Source organism: Pan paniscus, chromosome 9, assembly GCF_029289425.2.
Source record: "Pan paniscus chromosome 9, NHGRI_mPanPan1-v2.0_pri, whole genome shotgun sequence".
NCBI classification, from domain to species: domain Eukaryota; kingdom Metazoa; phylum Chordata; class Mammalia; order Primates; family Hominidae; genus Pan; species Pan paniscus.
The window spans coordinates 46,780,186-46,802,201 of record NC_073258.2 but is presented as its reverse complement, the minus strand read 5'-3'; the positions used below and the strand labels follow the sequence as shown (position 1 = coordinate 46,802,201).

The 22,016-nt window shown below is 53.4% G+C and overlaps 1 protein-coding gene across 1 annotated transcript in view; it reads right to left on the bottom strand.

The window, feature by feature from the left end:
* Positions 1-21,619, bottom strand: part of CD82 (CD82 molecule) — a 55,578-nt gene extending 33,959 nt beyond the window's left edge. The window contains exon 1 of the mRNA XM_003808220.6: positions 21,449-21,619. The gene's annotated coding sequence lies outside the window, so the exon portion shown is untranslated. The remainder of the gene's footprint in view (positions 1-21,448) is intronic.
* Between the last annotated feature and the right edge of the window lie 397 nt (positions 21,620-22,016).

The window sequence follows — 22,016 nt, the reverse complement described above, 5'->3', positions numbered from 1 at the left end:
CCTTGGCTCAGAAGGCTGACATCCCTCCTCCCAAAGGCCCTCCCTAAACACCCAATCTATTCAGAAGGACTCAACTCCAGCTCCTCATTACAATCAACATAGGCCATGCCCAGGCCCCCTGCCCCAACCAAGTCATCAGGATCTCTAGGGGTAGGGCTGGGCTCCCCAGGAGACTCAAAGAAGCAGCCCGAGTTGACATCTGGGTTGTTACACGGCACCCTCACTGCAGTTAGCCTATTTGTTCACTAGTGTATCTGCATCCGCCACTAGAATATGGGCTCCTCAAGGGGAGGGGCTGCACCTGTGCCACTCACCCTGTGTCCCAGGGCCTAGAACAGTGCCTTGTGTATAAGAAGCTCTCAATGTATGTTTTTAGGAAGCAGGAGAGAAAAGGGAGGTCTAGAGAGATCAGGAAAGATTTCTTAGACCAGAATTGATCCTGCAGCTGGAGGTTTCTGATCCTTAGAATGATATCGCTGGATTGGGGTAGAGATGGGTTGCTTCCTCCTAAGACAGGATTTTAAAAAATATATATATTTGTTGAGACAGGACCTCACTCTGCTCTGTCACCAAGGCTGGAGTGCAATGGTGTAAACACAGCTCACTGCAGCCTCAACCTCCTGGGCTTAAGTGAGCCTCCTGCCTCAGCCTCCCATAGAGTTGGGACCACAGGTACACGCCACGATGCCTGGCTGATTATTTTGTAGAAATGGGGTCTCACTTTATTGCCCAGACTTGTCTCAAATGCCTGGGTTCAAGTAAGGATTTTAATCTCCTTTGGGTCAGAAAAGCTGACAGAAGCTGTGAACTCTCCCTAGAAAGATGCACACAGACGGGCAGGCACATACTTCCTTCCAGTTTCAGGAGGTCACAGGCCCTGGAAAGCCTACCTGGGGGCCAAGGTTTTTTCTGCCCCCATCTCCTAAATGCCCTAGAGTGGTGGTCCCCAGCCTTGGCTGCACACAGGAATTACCCTAGGAGTTCTGAAAGTTGTTGATGCCCGGCCCCCACTGCCAGAGACCCTGATGAGTTGTTCTGGGGTGCAGCCTGGGCATCAGGGTTTCTTCAGTTCTCCAGGGGGTTCCAGTGTATTGAGACCCACTGCCATGGCTCCATCCCTCACACAGACCAGCCCCTCTGCTCCTCAGTGGGGTGCAGGCAGGCCTGGGGTTTCTGGTACAGCAGCGCCTGGCCAGGGAGAATCTGCCTGGCACTCTGGCATCCGAAAAAGTGTCACATGAAGCTCCCTGCACCATCTTTCAACCTGGACTGCCTCAAGGTTCCTTCTACTCCAGTCTGTTACCCCAGAGCAATATCACTATGCATGAGAAGAACTTTGAGATCACTGCGTTTTTCAGAGGAGGCAGAGAGAGCAAGAGATGGCAGGTGGCACAGGCAGCTTGGGCTAAGCATGAAGTGGAGAACTTAAGATTCCCAGTCTGGAGCTCCTTCTCTACCTGTGGCCCTGTCCCTGCACACTGGGGCTCCCACATGGGAGGGATAAGAAGTACTGGACTCGGAATCACAGAGCCGGCCCTTGGCTCCCACCCCTGGCTCTGCCGGGTATCTGCCATATGACCTTGGGAAACACTGCAGAGCTGCTCCCTTATCCACAGATGGGGATGCCAACGCCGCCCACCCACCGCAGGCATGAAGATGAATCGCCATCAGGCTAGTGCATAGTAGGGCACAATCTATGCTGGTGCCTGGCCCTCTCCTCCCACTCTTCCTGCATAAAGATGCCACATCTGCCACACCTTGCCAGCAGTGTAGCCTTGGGTGATCACCTTACCACTGTGCCTCAGCTTTCCCACCTGTAAAATGAACTTAATAATGGGTTGTGGTCAGGCTTAAAGAGTTTGTATCTATAAAGTTCCTGGCACCCAGTAAATGTCAGATAAATGTTACCAACTATGATGATGATGATGATGATCTGGAAAAGTCGTTGCTTTCCTGACCAACAGTCTGAAGCCCTCTGAGGCCTGATCCAGTCTCTAGCCATGTGCCCATCCTGGAGAGGCTCCGTGACAGAAGATGACCACTGCTGCTCCTGGGTAAGGGGCTGGGGGAGAAGTAGGACCAGGCTGGGCCGCCTAAGGAAGGAGGAGCCTCTGCCTCTAGCCTCCAGGCTGTGCCACTGGGAACTGCTTGAGACTCAGAGGTCCAGCCAGTTTGGTGAGTTGGGCATCCGATCCCGTGGGAGCTCGGTCTGCCCAGTCGGGCAGAAAGTGGAGTGAGAAAGCCTGGCCGGGCTATTGTGCCCTGGATGCCAGCCCATCTGCAGGCACTCCACCTGCAAGCTGGTTCTTGGCCACCAGCTCTCTGGTCCTCTGGACTTTGTCCTGATCACCCACGGGAAGAGGCTGGGCACAGACGGCTGTGTTTGTCTTCATGTTTGACAGGTGATGTGTTTCCTGAAATACCCGCTGACACCAGGACCAGGGCCTGGCTTTTTGACCTCTCACTATCTTATTTTTCAATCTCTGGTCTTACTCTTATTGTTGATATTAACCCCCACCCACCAGAAAAAAAAAATAGCTGCTACTCTGGGTGACAGGAGAAGAGTGAGCATAAGCAGGACGAGGGCCTCAGGTTTCCTTTAAGACCTAGGGTTTGGCCCAGGCACAGTGGCTCACACCTGTAATCCCAGCACTTTGGGAGGCCGAGGCGGGCAGATCACCTGAGGTCAGGAGTTAGAGACCAGCCTGGCCAATATGGTGAAACTCCATCTCTGCTAAAAATGCAAAAAATTAGCTGGGCATGGTGGCGGGTGCCTGTAATCTCAGCTACCCAGGAGGCTAAGGCAGGAGAACTGCTTGAACCCGGGAAGCAGAGGTTGCAGTGAGCGGAGATCCTGCCACTGCACTCCAGCCTAGGCAACAAGAACAAAACTCTGTCTCAAAACAGAAACAAAAACAAAAACAGAATCCTAGGCTTCAGTCCCAGCTCTGCTTCCTCCTAGCTGTGTGAGCTTGAGCAAGTGAGTTACTCAACCCCTCTGAGCCCCAACATTCCCACCTCTAACAGCAAGATGCTGGTGGGATCCCCATCTCATGGGATTGTTGGAGGAGCAGAAAATGTCATGGAAGGAGCTTTGGGGTCACTGTCAGCTCCTCACCACAAAGTGAGGAGATCCCGCCACTACCACCACCACCAAGGTGGGAAGAAACACATCCAAATCAGACCTTCCCAGGAATCACAGGATTTCAGAGCCCAAAGTGCCTCCCTCTTTGTCTTAGAGATTAAGGAAGAGTCCCCTGTCACAGGATCCCATGAACCAGTGAGACAGGCTCCCTCTCTCCTGAGAGAGCTGGGATTGACAGCTGACACTTGGGGAAAGGAGGCCAGGGGTCCAAGAGCAACACAGGCCAGCAGCCATCCCCGAATATTATGCCATTACCCACTGTATCCCATGCAATCTCCATAACACCCTGGATTATTATTAAATGAGAGATTATTGAGAGATTATTATCCCCATTTAACAGATAGAGGGACTGAGACTCAGAGGTTCAGTGACTTGCCTAAGGCCACACAAGTGGCTAAGCTATGATTAAAATTCAGATCTGATTTTAGAGAGCTGAAAGCTCTTTCATCTTCACCTGCTGCCCAAATGAACAAGGTAAATGGTGCAGCCCACCGTCCCACCCTTCCACACCTCTGCCGCCTGCTGCCTGATCCCCTGACCCTACCCCAGATCCCTGAGACCTGACTCTCAGCTTCCTTTCAGGAAGGAAAAGAGCAGCTCCACCTAATCCTGACTGGGACATTCCTTCAGTTTGGCTGATGAGACTGACAGATGTGGCCCTTCTCAGGAGGTTTTGCTTTGAAACCCTAGCAATGAGACTGGAGGGCCTTTAGATAAAGAAAGGGGCTGCTCTGACAGGTGGGTGCAGAGTGGGAACCAGCAGATACCTGGAGCCCTCCAGCATTCCTGCCTGGACCCCATGCAGCCAAAGAATCAAGCTGAGGCTGAGCCATAGCCTCTGACCTCTTGCTTTCCACAGCTCCCTTGCTTGACTGTTTTTGGCTTCTTAGCCAGCTGCTTGGGCCCCAGACAGCCCCCACTCCCTCCCAATGCTAGGTGCCAAGACTCACACTCAGATTCACAGTGCCGGAATGGCCTTTGACATCACTAGCTCAGCCCACACTTCTCAGATGAAGACTGATGCCCAGAGAAGAAAATGAACCCCTACCCCCACCCCTTCTGGGGAATGCACAAGTTCATTGTGTATGTTGGGGGATAGGGAGGGGATTGGGTAGGGCAGTCAGTGTTTCCCAGCCTGTTTGGCATCATGATACACGTTGAGAAGTATACCTATTTGTTCAGCACACTGGGATGGACAGATAGAACTACATCTGGCTTGAGGTTACTAGCCTAGGGCTCTGTTCTCAAGGGCTCCAGAGATAACCATCTCAACAGCTCATTGATCGGAAAGCTCTAACCTAGAGGGATATTTAGGAGCTAAAGAGAGGTTGCAAGAAGCCCCAGATTCCAGAGGCCCTGAAAACAAGATTCCCAGGTGGGGTCTCAGGGGTCAGCCACCTTTTGAGGCCCTCTCCCAGTGCCACAGCTGGAGGTAGAATAATGAAGCAGATGATAGTATGGGCCCTGAGAGAGATCTAAATTCCAAATCTCATTTCTCAGTATCCACATGACCTCTGGCAAGCTGCCTACCTGCATTGAGCCTCAGTGTTCTCATCTGTAAAACAGGCTATCTAGGACCCTCCAAGAGGAAACCAGAATCAGCGTGCCAAACCCAAGGCTGTAAGCATGACAGAGGCAGAGGATTCTGGGAATAGGTCCTGTTAGGTCCCAGAGCAAGGAAGTTGCATAAAGATTGTCCCTTGAGGCATGGGATGGACACAGGGTTCCTGCAGACTGCCCCAGGGAGGTCACCACCATCCAAGAACTTGAAATGAGGTTGGGCAGAGGAAAGACCTAGGAGCAAAAGGAACATTCATGAGAGCATCCACAATGGGAGTGTTGCTTCACTGATCTTATCTCATTCAGCCCCCAAATCCCAGGAAGGATCACTGGGATTCAGGAGGGTGGCGGCACTGGCCCTGGTCACACAGGGGACAGTGGTGCAGCTGAGCTCTGCCCTCAAGACTCTCTGACTTTGGAGTTCAATATCCTACTGACTTTGTGACATTACTTCCCACCACCAAGGCAACCTCAAGGCAGAGAGGGTGGTCACTGCAGCCAGGTGTTAAAGGGGCAAAGCCTTGGTCCCAGGACTGTGAAATCGGAGCATCCGGGGGTGGGGCCAGGCACCTGCAGGTTTAGCAAACACACAGCATTTCAGAATTCTCTCCCTCCACCAGCCAGCCATGAAGAAGATGGACACAGAGGGCCGAGATGGAACAGCAGCACATGGAACCAGGTCTAGCCCTCAGAGGGGACCTCATAGGGAACCGCACCCTCTCCTCTTAGAATACACAGCTCATGATCCAGAGGGCCTGAGGGGCTGCCCTCCCAGGGGCTTCCCAAGTGGCCCTTCTGCGCTCAGTTTCTGTCCTGAGCCACCATCCACTGCAGTTCACTGAATCCCCACTCCAGGTTGGCCCGGAGCTGGAGTGAAACAGGAAACAGATGACTCCAACCCATCCCTGCCCTCAGGGAGCACCCAGTCTGGAGAGGCTCAGACATGAACACGAGCAATTATACAAAGCAGCCTGCTGACTGCATCTCCCTCTGAAGGACAAAAGGGGCTCTCTAGAACACAGACTCAAGTGTTTAACAATGACAAACGCAAACATGTTTGCATGATTACTAGCTAGACATTGTGCCAAGTCCTTCACGTGGCTCAGTTTATCCCTGCAATGATCCTATGAGATAAGCTACTGCTCATCACCCCATTGTACAACCGCAGAAACTGAGACTCAGGGTGGTCAAGGGCCTTGCCCAAGGTCACCTTGCTGGTTGGGCAGAGAGTTGAACCCCAACATCTGACCCTCCCAGAGCCCCTGAGCTTTACTGTCACACCATGCTGCCTGCAGAAACAAAGTTGTAAATGACAGGTAATGAAAATTACCCCACCAAAGCCCAGCCTAGATTAATTGGGTTTTAGGGCCCAGCTTCCAAACCCAACCAACTGAAGACACTCTGGGGTGACATTAGGCACCAGCGACCAGCTTGCACACTGATCCCAGAGCCTAGCCAGCTGGAGTAGGTGGCTAACAAAAGGGTGTGGGCCCTGAGTAGGGTGATTAGAGAGAGGGAGGGGGACTCTAATCAGGGACCCCACATGGCAACAGGCAAACCTTTTGCCACATCATGCCTTCCCCTCCCCAGGCACTGAGCTCAGGAAGGTAGAGACAGGGCTGCTGAAATGCCACATCCTTGAGGCAGCCTTTCCAAAACATTCTCCAGCACAGACTTTCAGGCAACACCATATGGCAGCCCTAATTATCTCATCACGAGAATTTAGGATAGACAATCAGACAGACATAGATTCAAACCCTGGTTCTGTTTACCGTTTCTTTTCTTTTTATTGAGACAGAGTCTCACTCTGTTGCCCAGGCTGGAGTGCAGTGGCATGATCTTGGCTCACTGCAACCTCTGCCTCCGGGGTTCAAGAGACTCTCCTGCCTCAGCCTCCCATGTAGCCGGGATTACAGGCACACACCACCACATCTGGCTAATTTTTGTATTTTTAATAGAGACGGGGTTTCACTACATAGACCAGCCTGATCTCAAGTGATCCACCCATCTCAGCCTCCCAAAGTGCTGGGATTACGGCGTGAGCCACCGCGCCTGGCCTGTCTACCCTCTCCTAACTGTCATTTAACTTTTCCGAGCCTCAGTTCCTTCATCTGTCCAATGGGCTAATCCTTCCTGCCTCCCAAGGCTATAGTTCTCAGTACTCTGCAGGCCTTTAGGAGTATTTGATGGGCAGAGAGAGGAGTAAGTGAGACAGAGTGAAGGCAAAGTGATGCACATAGGTACAGGGACTCTGTCTCCATAGATCCTTGGGTGAAAACACAGAGAGATGGGCCAGTGTGGAGGGTAGAAGCAGGTCTCTAACTACAAGAACTTGGGGGTGGGGAGTCTTCTTGGCTGAGAGCTAGCTGGAGGCAGCTCAGCCCAGGTGAGAAGGAGAGGGCAGGGCAGGGCTCTGTGGGGCCTCAGCCCTCTCTGAAGTTCTTCTCCCTCACCTGTCTCTTCCCTTCTGTGAGGGTCCCTATCTCTGTCTGTGGCTCCCTGGAGCCATCCCCTCTTCCTTGTCACTCCCTGTTTCTGTGATCATCCAAGTCTCTCCCTTTAACATCCTAAGAGCCTTGGAATACCCAGAGTGTCCGAGGCAACCTCACCCAGCCCACAGGCCCCAGTCTCCAGCGTACTGAGCCCTCTCCATGACGGGAGCCCAGCTCCTGCAAGGGGTGGCCCTGAGAGACCCACTTCCATGGTCTACTGCGGAGATCTGGGCCTGCCAAGCTGGGAATAAAGGGGCTGTGCTTCCCAGAGAGGGCCCCTGGTTCCCAGGCAGGGAAGCGGCCATTTAACCAGCCCAGACACTTGGCAGCTCTGGCAGGAACACTGGTAATAAAAGGAAACCGGGCCTGTCAGGGCTCCCTCCCCAGGGCTCCCTGGGCCTCTCCTCTGAGATTGCTGAGGGGCTTGGGCAGAGCAAGGTACAGAGCGGGGAGTGAGAGAGGCCGGGACAGAGAGACTAAGACACAGATAGACTCAAGGGTGAAGGGAGCCTCTGGTCCCCTGGAGCACCAACCTGCAGACCCTGAGGCCCTGTCAGGTCTCACCAGGAAGTCTAGGGGAGCCTGCGGTGAGGCCGGCCTGGAAGTGCAGGCCCTGCTGACCCAGGAGGATCCCATACCCACCCCTGGAGCCAGGCCAGCTTCCCAGCTCCTGCTCTGGGGCCACCCCAGAGGTTGCCCTGCATGTTCTGTCTCCCCCTGTTTTGTAGCCGAGAGTCCTTCCTCCCCTGTGGCCTCCGAAGGAATGGGCCCACCCTCTAGCCTCACCCACCCTGCCCCCTCCCTACCTCCCATTAACAATGACTCTTCCCCAGCACATTTTTCTCAGCCTTGGCCTCCCCCATATTCTAGGAGCGGCAGCGCTGTGCCCTGGGAAAAAGCCTGTTACCCCACCAAATGTGATTCCTGAGCAGGCTGCTGGCCAGGTCTTTATGATGAGAAAGGGCACTGCAGTGCTCTGGTCCAGCCATTCTGAGCCCCCTAAGGAAGCTGAGGCAGATAGAAGGGACCTGACCTCAGCTGGCAGTGGCTAAGACAAAATGAACATCTGGGTCCCAAACAGCCCCATCCAATCCCCTCCACTAGAGCAACTCAGGGCCATGGGGAGGAAGAGAGAAGGGGAATGAGCCCAGCCAGCTCTAGGCTGTGATCAATCACTCCCCTTCCCCAAACCTCAGCTTACCTATCTGTGCAGTGGGGACAGTCCCTATGCCAGCTCCTAATGCAGGGTGGAAATCTGGGACCCCATCCCCCCTGGTCCAGTCCTGGACCTAGCTATCCGCCAGCCTCTCCTCTTCCCAGGGCCAACCAACTTTCCATTGCTGATGGATTTAGCCAAGAATTTGACATCCACTGAGCTGGGGCAGGCAGAGAGGATAGTGAGTCCAGCTGTGGGCCTTGGGCGAGTTCCCCTCTCTGAGTAGTAACGGTTCATTCCTGTCCTAGAGGGAGGTGTGTGGTTTGAGTAGCAAAACACACAATAAAGGGAAGTGTGGTGATCATTATTGCCGTGAGAAGGCCCTGGGCCACATGGAGCTGGAAGGGGGGTGTATAGATGTACAGACAGAGGTGAGAAGGAAAGGTGCTAGGCGCTATAGGAAGGGGTCTGTCCCCAGGGGCCAGGCATGGGACATGTGGCAACACCATCGTGGTCTCAGATAGAACCAGGCAGGGCCTCACACCTGGGCTGGCTCCCTGGCTGTCTTCCCACAGGAATATAGGAGCTCAGAGAGAGGCTGCCTCCTTCCCTGGGCGACCCAGCAAACCAGGCACTGCACTAAGAGATATGGGCCTGGAGAGCCTCCGGGTGTCCAGAGGAAAAGGGGACTATTTGTTCCCCAGTAGGAAAATTGATATGTAAATAAGCAGCCACTGGCCTGACCCAAGCCTCCTGGGAGGCCGCCCTCAGGTCGCCTGGGCCCCATCCCCTGGTCTCCTGTTTGCCGATCATGTGTGATCCTGAGAACACAGGAGACAGAGTATCTCTTTCTACAGATCTGGAAATTGAGGCTCAGGGGGGTTAGTAACGTGCCCAGGGAGGGTCACAAGCTGGAACTGGCAGAGTCTGATTAAATCAGCTGATTCTGTCCCTGTGCCCAGTCCTTGGCCCATTATCCGCCGAGGACACCCCCTACCTAGAGCTACCTATAGTTCAGGCCTTAGGCCAAGGCCCAACCCGGCGCCCTACTCAAGCAGGTTGGGGTAGGTGGAGGCAGAACATAGCCTGAGCCCACTGCAGGGAAGATGAGGGACTGGCATTTCCTGAGTACCATGAACCCCCAGGCACCAGTGCTAGATGTTTTGCACTTTATCTCCTAAAAGTATCAGAAGCTATCAACGAGGAAAGTAGCTTCCTTACTTTTCGATGAAGGAAACCAGGGTTCAGAGAAGATAAGTGACTTGCTGAAAGTCACAAGCCTGAGAGTTACAGGTCTGAGGCTAACCTTTCCCTAGCATGCATAGACTCAGCTGCATGCCCTGCCAGACCCTGCAGGGGCTTGGACCCACACCAGCCACAGGCCCTGCTCTCATGCCTCACTGGGGAGTTAACCAACCCGGTCAGCCAGTTCGCCCACTGCACAGAACCCGAGAGAGTTGAGTCGGCTTGGCCAGAGGAGCAAGTCTTCCCTGAGGGAAGAAGGTGGCTGGAGCCAGGTGTAGAAGAATGAGGAAGACAGGAGGAAGTGATGGCATTCAGGTGAAACTGCAGGGCCCAGGCACCCATGTGTGAGAGTCTGGAAAATTCTGCATGATACATTTTAGAGGACAAGCACAGTTCCCAGGAGAAGCAAGCAGCCGAGCTGGGAGGAAAACCTGGGCTGAACCCCTCCTTCCCCACAGCACCAAGGACCTCACGTGCAAGGCCTGGGCAGGAGTCAGAAACAGAGACAGCCTGGACTACCCTATCTTGCCTCCCCATGGGTTCTTGGCCAACAGCGAAGATCCCAAGCCAGCCCTTCCTGGGATCCTGGGCCCCTTGTACCCAGGACCCACCAGCCCAGCTAAGAGCTCTGGGATCCTTCATCCTAAGGCTGAGAATAGAGAGAAAGAGTTCTCCCGTCTTAGGGGCTGGGCTCAAGATAGGCAGCAAAGACAACCCAGGTTCCAGTCTTAGCTCTTGTACCATCCCTCAACTGCCCGCGGGATCCTGGGCAACTCCCTGCCCTGTCATCCTCATCCTCTGTGAAAATGGGCTTAGTAATAATGCCCGCCCTATTTCACAGGGTGCTGGAAGGCTTGAGGGACAGGGAATAAGTACATGAGAAAATGTCCACTGCCAAGAGCTGTAAAGCATAAGGGATCATTATGAGAAAGGAGGACTCAGATGTCCCAAACCGGGCAGTGACTTGCCCCCAGGCCACACAGCCAGGCAGCAGCAGAGCAGGATTTGAAAGGGGTCTCCCGGTGACCAGCCAGTGCCCTCCCACTGCAAGACCCTGAATCCCAAGAGAGCTTTGACCCTTGGGCTGACCATCTCTGTGTGGATGGCGGGTGGGGCAGAGGCTGCTTACTCCACATCCCGGCTCCCTCCAGAACAGGACCTGCTGCCATCCCAGACCAGACCCCAGCCTTGAGTTTGAAATCAAAAGCCCAGCTCTGCCCCTTTCAGTTCTGTGAACTTGGATAAGTTGTTTTACCTCCTGGACCCTCAGTTTCCTCATCTGTACAATGGGACCTGATGTTAACCCCTACCTGGGGTGGCTGACCTGACATCATGGCTGCAAAGTGTCCAGGACAGGGCCTGGTACACATTAGATGCTCAACAACTGAGGCTTTTCTCTTTTCCCTCTGTTGTGCCTGCCAGACAAAGCCCAGGCTTGACAGGAGAAAGTTCCTGGCTTCCTAGAAAACCTGCCCAGAACAATAACTGGGAACATAAGCTGCTGGAGAACACTAGACCTTGGAAGAAGATCACGTTACTGAAGTGTCAGTCAGGGGATAAGAAGTGGAGCAAGATCCTAGCACAGAGATGGTGTGGAGGAAATCTGCCTCCCCAGGCCTCTCACTTGGGGCCGGTGCAGTGGTCAGGGAAGGCATCTCTGCTTCCGCACCAGACCTGCACTGGAGAAGTCAAGGTGGGGAACGTGACAGCGCCAGGGTTCCAGTACTAGCCCTCCTACTTTCAACATCCTTAGACACAGCATGTCACCTGTCAGAGACTCAATTTTCTTTTCCATAAAACGGGGATGCTGATAATCCTCTTGTCCTCCTGCACAGAAAGTTCCCAATATATACAAAGGACACATGGGAGAAGGGGTGGTGAGGTGGGGGTAGGAGGGGAAGGTGAGTTCAGGCCTCACAAGATAAGCCTTTATTAAACAGGACAAGGTTCCTACTGTCAGCAACGCCAGGAGCTGAAACTCACCACAGAACCCCACCCTGCCCCATCCCACTACTTTACTGGTACCCAAAGTGTGGTCCAGGGCCAGCAGATGCAGCGTCCCCTGGGAACGTGTTAGCAATGCACATTCTCAGGCAGTACCCCAGACCCACAGAATCAGAAACCTGGGGGTGGGGCCAAGCAATCTGTGCTTTCATAAGCCATCCAAGGGACTGATGCATGTCAGAGTTTGAGAACCACTGCAACACCCACCACCCACTCTGGAGAAACTTTCCCCCACTGACTCATCTTTCCACCTCCTCCTTTCCAGGAGAGTGTTGGGGAGGAAGGAGTCACTGTGGGGAGAGGTCATTAAATAGTAAAGAGAGCCCATGATTAGTTAATGACACCACAGGCTCCCAGAGAGGAGAGGGTCAAAAGTCAGACTGTAATTGAAGAGAAAACACTCCCCTATATCTATCTGCCTTTCTCCATCTCCTTCTCTTTCACAGATACACATACCCTAAAAGCCTGCTCCTCCTCCTCCTGTGGGTAGGCCAACTAGCACCAGGGACAGACAGAACGCTCCCCCACCAGTAGGGCTGAAGCAAAATTGGGAGACTGGTTATGGTGGGAGATTCTGGTCCTCTGACCTTGAGTTTAAAAACCATCTGAGCTGGAAAGCCACTTCTAGAAATTCATTCCATGGAGCTCATTAGAGTTGAGTACAAAATATACATAGGGACAAGGCGATCATTATAGCAATGTGGATACTAATGAAAAATTCAAAGGGCCTAAATGTGCAATGGCTGGGGAATGCTTAACCAGGTCACAGAAGATTCCTATGGTGCAATACTACAGAGCTGGGAAACTTGCTGGAGAAGAATGCTCAATCACATGGGAAAACCCTCCCTATACAGCACTCAGTCAAAAGTGGCAGTGCAGGAAGTGGTTTGTGTGGTACAATCCCAATCTTGTATGTGTGTGTCTTTAAGGCCAAAACACCAAACTGCTCACGGCAGTTATCTCTGAGCAGTTATTTCCTCCTGCAGGTCTGTTCTTTACCGCCTGAATTTTTCCACAAAAAAAAACCCCTCTTTCTTCAATAATCAGAAAGTTTGGGGGGTTTTTTGGGGTAGCCATCTGGTTTAGATAAAATTTTTAAAAGAAAAATCTCCTTCCTATGTCAGAATCGCTGGCCTGGGGTCTTCTGCTACAAGATTTGGTCCCACTAGGGAGTTTCCACATTGTGTGTAATTCCAACAAGCAAGATCAGGATCAACACGGGGAAGCCAAGGGTGGGTGGGTTTGCTCAGATTCTATCCCCTATTTTCTAAGAGTCAGCTCTTTCCAGAAATAAAAAATCATGAGCTTTCCAAGCCTTGAGGTGTGCGAGCAAAGGCTGGATGTGGTCCATGGGATCAGACTGGGCAGGTAGGTTGACTGGATGGACCACAGAGACTCTCACAACACCAAGATCCTGTGACTCTAGACGTAAGCCCTCAACTTTGCCCTCAACTCTATGCCAAGAGCACCCAGGTCAAGGCTGGGTTCAGATAGTCTGGGGACCAAGACTACAGAGAATCTAAGTCTTCTGCTGACCCCCCAGCAGAGCTTCAAGCAACCCCGGAAAGCTTCCTCACTCCAGATCAGGGACCTCAGCCTTCGGACAGGAAGACTCCCTATCATTTCCCCGGAAGTAATGACAGGAGCAGCCTTTGCTCATCATCACCACCCTTAACCTCTGGCTTCATTGAGGGTGCACTCTTCCCTGGGCCTGCCACGAAGCATTTTACCAGCATTATCTCATTTAATCCTCATAAAAACCAAGGCTCTGAGAGGCCAAGAAACTTGCCCAGAGGTGAACAGACACTGTGCCCATAGCTAGGCCTGGCTGACATCAATGCCTGGGAAGCTAGAAGAACCCCAAGCTGTAGGCACAGCCCCAGTGTTTCCCTGACTGCAACTTGCAGGGATGGTTAGGGATTCCTGATAGGCACACATTTTGAGAACCATAGTGCCATGCTATACCATCTCCTGGCAAACAAGGAGACTTGCTCAACCATGCCAGGAGAGGGTGTGGGGCAGAGAAAGCAGATAAGAGGGGCTTTCGGATGGAAAATAAGTGACTAGTTCAGAGTAGAGGACACATCCTCCCTGCCTCAGTTACTCCACTGCTGTGTGTTCAGAAAGGCCAGGGGTCAGGGAGGTGGGCTATCTACATGTCCAAAGGTGACTCAAGGCCTAGACACCCACTTGCTCCATGACCTCAGATAAATCAAACCTCCCCTGCCAAGTTTCTATTTCCTCTATATACGATGATGTCTCATAGGTCCCACTGCAAAAGCATTCTTATATTCCACCTTTTAAGACAGTGAGTGGGAGGTGGTTTTCCAACTGTACTAGTATAATTTACCAATTGTTATTATCAGCAACAACAAACATTTATTGAGTGCTTACTTCATACCAGGTATCATTCAAAACGGTTTATGTGTACACGTGGGAACACATACTCCCCTCTCCGTTTGTTTCCCAGTGGAGGGACCTCTGCTAGGGAAACACCTCAGGCCTTGCTCTGCGCTCCCCTACCAAATCCCCGCTTCACGCCACGCCCTGGGAGGCTTATGATTGGTTCGTCTTAGAGACACATAGGGCAGACTCGGTGGGGCCCCGCCCCTCGCAGAGCCAAATTGCCCGCAGGGAGAGTTCTGTCTGGGCTGTTCTCTGCTCCTGCTACCTGGTCCTGCAGGAGGCTGGCTCCTGTCCAGCACGTCCTGTGGCGGGACGGGTAACTCTGCCAGGTCCAGGACAGGCCAGTCAGCAAGCCCTCTGGACCCCAGATGTAAAGCCATCTTCTTCCGCCGGCTTCCATTTAGAGCTCCATCTTCAATGTGTGTTTAGCTCATTTAACCCTCACAGCAGCCCATCCCTATTTCACAGATGAGGAAACTGAGGCTCAGAATGGTCATTAAGGAACTTGATCTCAACTACTGTTCAAAAGCTTTCTACACACCACCCAACGCTCAGGGTGTGCCCACCGCATGGGAAGGCAGATTACACTCCTATTCATATCTAACTCTTGTCTCCCAGCCTGGGCGGCTGCGGACAATGGACGCTCCTACCATAGGCACTCCCTCCAAGTCTTCTGAGGCTTGTCAAATTGATATTCACTTCAAACCAACATCCCATCCCTCCTTTGAAAAAAATATGATTTATTCACAAAAAAACTTCAATATGATTCCAAGTTCATATAATACATTTTTGTTCAAATATGTGTGGTATGTTTTTTATACCTTCATTGTATGAATGGGTTTTTTCTTGAGCATAAAAAAATATGGGCTCACTGTAGATTTGGAAAATAGGGGAAAGTAAAAAGATAATAAAGGTCTGTAATCTAATCTATATAATTGTATTTCGTAACGGGTACGTTACATGTAGTTGCCTATATTTTGGCCTGATAGAGTAGAGTTGTAGGGGAGCAGCTCTGCCATTCAGTCTCTGCAATGCTTTAGGGCAGCAGCTGGGACCTGCCCACACTACAGCCTTCCTTCCTTCCTAGGCTGCAGGAGAATAAGCCAGGCCCCCAGGAGTCCTTCCCCTGAATAAAACCCTGCAGCCGTCCACTGTGGCATCACATGTGCCTCACTTACAAAAGCCAAGTGCAGCAAATGCAAGATAATATAGTTTTGTAGCCCAAGAAGGGCTATAACTTACCCAAGATAACACAGCAAGTAAAAGATGAGCTGGGAACGGAGCCCAGGTCCCCTGATCTCCAGACTCAAGCTGTTCAAAGACTTACATCCTGCTTCCTATTAACAGCACTACCAAAAACACCGAGCACAGTAGATCATGCCTGTAATCCCTTTGGGAGGCCAAGGCTGGAGGATCACTTGAGGCCAGGAGTTTGAGAGCAGCCTGATCAATATGGTGAAATCCTATCTCTACTAAAAATACAAAAATTAGCCTGGTGTGGTGGTGCATGCCTGAAATTCCAGCTACTCAGGAGGCTGAGACACGAGAATCACTTGAACCCGGGAGGTGGAGGTTGCAGTGAGCCAAGATTGCACCACTGCACTCCAGCCTCAGCAATACAGTGAGACTCTGTCTCAAAAAAAAATAAAAATAAAAATAAAACACTACCAAAAGCAGCAGGAACATATATAGCACTAACTATGTGCCAGGCGCTGTCTTAAATGCTTCATATGCATTAGCTCATATATCATTCTCAAACAACCCTATGAGATGAGTACTATTATTGTCTCCATTTTATAGATGCTGAAACTGATGCACAGAGCAGTAAGACACAAAGTCACGCCCAGCTGGTAAGTAGCAGAGGCGGGAATCATCCTTAGGCAATTTGATTCCAGAGTCTGTGATCTTGCCCAGGCTTTCTTCCCCACTCCCCCGGGCCCAAGCCCAGCTGGGACTCAGGAAGGCTTCTGGAACACTTGCTGCCTAAAAGGTAGAAAACCTGCCTAGAAGTCACCTCTCTGGCCAAGGTCATGCTGTAGCTCCATGGCAGAGCCAGGATTTGAACCCGGGCTTCCTAATGCCCAACTACCAGGGCATTGTTCACTTCTCCACATTGACACTGAGAGCCAAGGCCCAGAACTCTGAACAACTCCCACACCAGATCACCCTTCCACACAGCAGGGAAAGTCAAGTTGCGGGGTGGGGCGGCGGAGAAGAGGCAAAAGCTTCTGCTGCAGGGTAGGAGGTCAGAGGGGAAAGTGGGGCTTCCCAGAGCTGCCCACCTGGGGGTCTGCATGGATGATGTCCAGGATGGGCTTCCTGGAGGCCACCGTCCCATTTCTCCAGGCCCCAGCTTGAGTCCCCACAGGATAGCAGCACCTTCCACAAACAATTGTTGACTCCAAGATGCTCTTTCTGGCTGAGCCAGAGTTCACTAAAGGCCAGAGTGGCCCCTTCCTGGGTTAGGACTGAAGGAAGTCATGCTGTTCCCCTCTCAGGAGGGTAAAGGCCAGGCATCGGAAGAGAAGCAGAAGCTCTGCTGAAAGCAATTCCAGGACAGACGGTGCATTCCCATCTCCCTGGATCCAGGTTGCAGAAGTGGGGCCCACAGGCCTGAAGCACCAGGCAGCGGCATCCAGGTCCTGCTTCCTGGCTCCACTTTGCCAAGGAGTCACCTGGTATGTGGTACCAAGCTAGGTACTGCTGATACCCCCGGCCTCACCCAAGAGAACCACTAACGTATTCATTCAGTCATCGATCCCCAAGTGCCTGCTGTATGCCAGGAATCAGAGATACAGACAGGACAGGGCAGTGCCTGCCCAGGAGAGCTCATGGAAACACATCATACACCACAAAGTGGCAGGATCAAAGAGGAGGGTACACAGTGTAGACAAGCACAGAGGAGAAGGTGAAGGGCAATGAGGGGCTTGGGAAAGGCAGCCAGAGATGTTCAGACCTACTGCCCCTCAGGAAGCTGAGCGTCACAGTGAGGAGACCCAGCCACCCCCAGGAAGAGCCAGAGAGCCCCACATAGCCAGACATGACTGGCGTCTTGGGGCACACACATATTGGAGAGGCACAGAGGCCCTGTGCAGAAGGAAGGTGTTCTGGGAGTGTCCCTGGGGGCCTGAGAAGGAGCCTGGCACCAGCCTTGAAAGACCAACCAGATACAGCAAACAACAATGGCTCTCCTTTATTGAGCATTTACTATGTGCTAGGTATAACAATACTAAGCATTTCATGTGCACTTTTTTGTCTTCTCCTCATGACCTATGAAGTCATGACCATTATTATCCCCATTTGCAGGTTCAAAAACTGAGGCTCAGAAAGAGTCACGTAGCCAGAAATTGGCAGGGCCGAGATCTCAACTCTAAAGTCCAGTGCTTTACCGCCATGCTGTACCATCATCTCCCTAATCTGTTAACAGGCAAAAAGAAGATAAAGGTGCTTCAGGTGGGGGAAACAAGGTAAAAATAGGGAGGTAGGATCAAGTGCTCTTTGAGGGGAGCTGCCCGGCTCCTCTGTGTTGGGGTTGTATTTGTGTGTGTGCGCACGCCTGAGTATGGGTGGGTGTTCACAGACATGCCCTACTTTGCAAAGGATAGATCCCAGGTCCCAGAACTCCCCGAGAGCCAAGGAAAGAATGGGGCATCAGCAAGTCAGGGAAGGAATCCCAGAGAGAAGGAACTTATCTAAGGTCACACAACATACACACAGCAGAGCAGCAGCCAACTCCAAGGACCAGAACACAGGTCTCTTTCCTCCATCAGCTGCCTGTCCATGTCAGCACAGTGAATCAGCTGCTGACAGGAAAACCACAGTGGGAGGGGAAGCCCGGGGGTGAGTCAGGAACCAGCCAGCCTCCGAGAGACACCAGCTGGGCCTGTTGCAGAGGCCCCGGGTCTGTGGTTGTCTGCCTCTTCTTAGGGCAGCATCAGGGGCGAGGGGAGCAACACATCCCACACCACTCGCTCCATGTTTACCTCTGGGCTTCCCCTCCCAGCTCCTCAGACCCCGGCTTAGTGGAGGGGAAGCGGGTGGGTAGGGCAGTTCCTGCTGAGATTAAACGGGTCCTGTCCCACAGAGGGGCCCAGGCCAAACAGTCCAGGCTCTTCCCTCCCTTCCCACCTCTCACAGAGCCAGCTCCTGGCCGTTTGATGTTCTTGATTAAGTCATAACCGCCCCCTGTGAGCTTCCCATGGGGCAGAGGAAGTGGGTATAACGGTTTGGAGCAGAAGGCCAAGGCCAAGGTCAAGCCAGAATCAGGGGTGCCAGCTGGCCCCAGATGCTCTGAATCTGAAACAACACTCAGAACTTGGGGCTGCTCAGCCATGGGTTGAGGGAGGACTGTCTGGTCCTTAGGGGAACAGGTTTGGGTCCCCAGGGTGGAAGGGGATGGCCGGTGGGAGCTTCCAGGCTGTGGCTCTAAAGCGTGAGGCCTCAAGACAGAGGGGGCCGCCCCCACATAGCGGAAACTTCAGAGGAGCCCAGGGAAGCCAAAATCCTGCCCCAGTCCCCCTACTGTGGGAAACTTGTGCCCTGACTGCTCACCCACTGCCAGAGATAGCACATGGCTGACCTCTCACCCCTATCCTCCCTGGGCTGGGATGGGAGGGAGGGATCAGCAGGCACTTCTTCTAACCACCCCGCCCCCGACTCCCAAACTTACTGCTGGCTGGCACAGGCTCCCACCTTTCGGCCCAGATGCCTCCCCTTCATGGGCAAACCCCTCTGTAGCATTCATCACCCTCCCAGCAACCCCGCCACTCACCCAATCCAGCCACCTTCCTGAGACCCTGCTATGTACCAGACAGGATGGGGAGGAGACAGAAGTGCAAATGTGCTGGAACAGTCCCCTCCCACCCCTCCAATGGTGCCTTTGCTATCCCTGTGGCTGGTGTCTCTTCCTTCACTCCCAGTTGCAGACATCCCCAAAGCCACCCAGACCCCTTCTTCCCAGTCACTGCAGCCATTGGTTCATTATCCCTTGACCGCTGGATCCTCCACCCCAGCACATCTGGTACAGACTGACTTTCCTAAAGTGCTGCTCTGTTGTGTCACTCCTCTCCTCAGAAACCTTCAGTGGCTCCCACTTTCTGCAAATCAGATCCAAAGTTCTTATCCTGTCATTCAAGGCCCTCCGTAAGCTGATCCCACCTACTATTCCCACTGCATATCCCCACACGTTCCCAAACTTCAGCCAGAATGAGCAACCTAGAGGCTTCTCGAGAATTCTCAGGACAGGTTGACCTCCCTGCCTCTGCCTAGGCATTTTCCTCTCCTCAAGACACCATCTTCATTCTGGCTGCCGAAATCTTCCCAGTCTGTAAGGCCCTGAAGATCCCTCTAATCCTTTTTTCATTTATCTTCCATCAGAGTCCCTGCTATTCTTGTGTAAGCCCCTTCCCGGATGGTAAGCAACCTGAGGGTGCAGGCCTTATGTGGTCGCTTGTCATTCATCGAGCAGGAAGTGGGGGTGGTGGTGGGGAGGGCTTTCCATTAAGGCTCACTAGGTAGGCTCTGTTGAAATGAACGTCTCCTCCTCCCCACCTCAGGCACCACCTACCAGACCCTCTCCCTCCCCACCATACCAAACTCCAATTTATGCCACTTCAGCGCTTGAAGAGACTGTGGTCCCATGTTGATCCAAGCCAAACCAGGACCAGGAGCCCAGAGAGAAAGTCCTATTCAAGTCTCACCCCCTCCAGGAAGCCTCCTTACCCCCACCCCCTGCCCTGGCTTCTCAAGTGTCTCACTCTTCTGAACGCCTCCCCCTGCCCTACATACACACACAGTCTCCTGCACACAGCGCAGCCGCCAGTCCGTCTCTGTCCCACAGCACTTTCCAGTTTGTTCCATACTGTACAGCTTATCTCCCAGAAGATGCAGGGAGCCAACATAATGCAGCACCTTCAGCGTCCTTCAGTGTCCAACCCTGCTTAGATATCGGGTGCCCACATTGCCCCTCGCCTCCATCCCAAGCCAAGTGTGCAATGGTATAGCTGGATTCCAGCCACCAGGGCAGAACAGACCCATGAAATCTCATCTGGTTATAAGCCCTGGGTGTGACTGATCCTCTCTACAGGGACATGGTAGGGATGGGGGAGCCCTCATTGTCAGCAACTCAGGCCTGGCTAGTTCACCTCTGTATCCTCTAGCTCTCTCTAGCATATAGTAGGTGCTCAGTAAACATTCTTAGACTTATTTAACTCAACACTCACCAACCTCAAGCAACATTACAGAAAACTCAGCCACTCTTTGTTCCAGATGACACAGTCCTCATCCCTCAAATAGAGTGATGTTGGTGGCAGGTGGCAATTTCTGGCTTTCACAAGGTCAGGAGGGCCTGTAGCCAACCCCATCTCTCCAAGAAAAAAAAAAGGCTCATTCCCCATAGGAAGCAAGCCCATCACCTGCCCACCCGCATCAAAGCAGCTGTCACAGAGGGAGTTCTCACTGGTTTCCTGGCGCCTTGCTAAGTAGTGTATACACACTATTCTATTTAGTGCTTGCTCCTGCCATTGGATATTGTCATTATCCCCATTTTACAGGTGAGGAAACTGAAGTTTGGAGGGGGAATGGAATCCAAATCAGTTTGATCCCAAAGCCCAAGCCCTTGACCACAGAACTACGCTGCCCCGCTACTGGGGCCCAGCACAGAGCACCCACCACCTCCAGGAACAGAACCGGTCAGCCAAGAAATTAACCCCGGGTATGCTGCAAGGGCCCCTGGGGCCCTGGGCTTGACCCTGGGCCCAAGGATTGGTGGGGTTTTCCCTTCTCTTCCCCACTCACCAGTGTAAGAACTGTTCCCCAGTTTCCAACCTCCTGCTCAGGCCAGCTCACCTGGAAAAGCCCCACTGAGTTTCCAACTTGAAGTCTTAGGGGGTCCGGCTCAGTTGAACTGTTAGAATTGGTGGGAAGCAGGTGAGGCGGGAAATGGAACCTCCCTGCTTTGGCCTCCTCTTCCCCAGGGTTCGTGGGTTCGAGCCCCAACCGAGGAAACAGTGCACTCTTTAAAGCAATTCGCTTCTCTCAGTCCCATTTTGCAGGGAGAGAAACTGCAGAGGGCAACGCGATGGGAACACCTGTGGCGACCTGCAGCCTGCTCTCACCTGCCAGCTCTCACCTTCCGGCGTTTTAAGTGAGAAAGGGCAACGGGAGCGTGGAATTCACCTGGTTCACTTCCTCCTGCTGGAACCCGGGAGGTCCAGAGCCAGGTAGAGGGACGGACCCAGGATCACGCAGCTGTGCACGGCCGAGTGTGAGAACTGGGGGTTCAGGACTGGTGGCTAAAGCTCCTTTTCACCCACCAGCTGCCCCGACCTGTCACTAGTTCCGAGGAAAGTTGTCCGAGCCGGACCGCAGAAGCGGGGGCTAAAACTAACTTTGCCTATGGTTGTCCGGCAGGCTACCCCGGCCCGCTGACCCCTTGCTCACCTGCCGGTTCTGCTTTCTGCTCCGCGCTGCAGGCCCAGCGTCACCCGCTCGTGCCTCAGTCGGCGTCGGACTGCACAGCCCGGGGCTCAGTCACTCCTCGGCCCCCTCCCGGCTGCAGCCGGGGAACGCCGCGGACTCGGCAGGCCCCGCCCCCAGAGGACACGCCCCCTCGGCTCCCCTCCGCCGGCCCCGCCCCCGAGCCCTTTGGGAAGGCGGTGCGCTCCCGCCGGCCAGGCCCCGCCCACTATGGCCGTACCCCGACCAGCCCCGCCCCCGGGCCCAGCTGGAGCTGAGGCCCCGCCCCGCTACGGAGTCTCTCCCCTATCCCGGCAGCCCCGCCCCCAGGTTACACTGGGGATTAAGCCCGCCCCGCTCCAGCCCTGTCCACTCACGGCGCTGCCTAACGGTCCCGCCCAGCTCCCGCCTACCTCGTCCTCCCGGTCTCCTCCCGGGCCCTCCCAGCGCCCCCGCCTCCTTCACTTTCTCCTTCGAGCCCACCCCATCCCCCGGCCCTAGTAGGGTGAGGCCACGCCCCTCCCCGCCCCAGCCTGGGCTCAGCGCCTTCCTA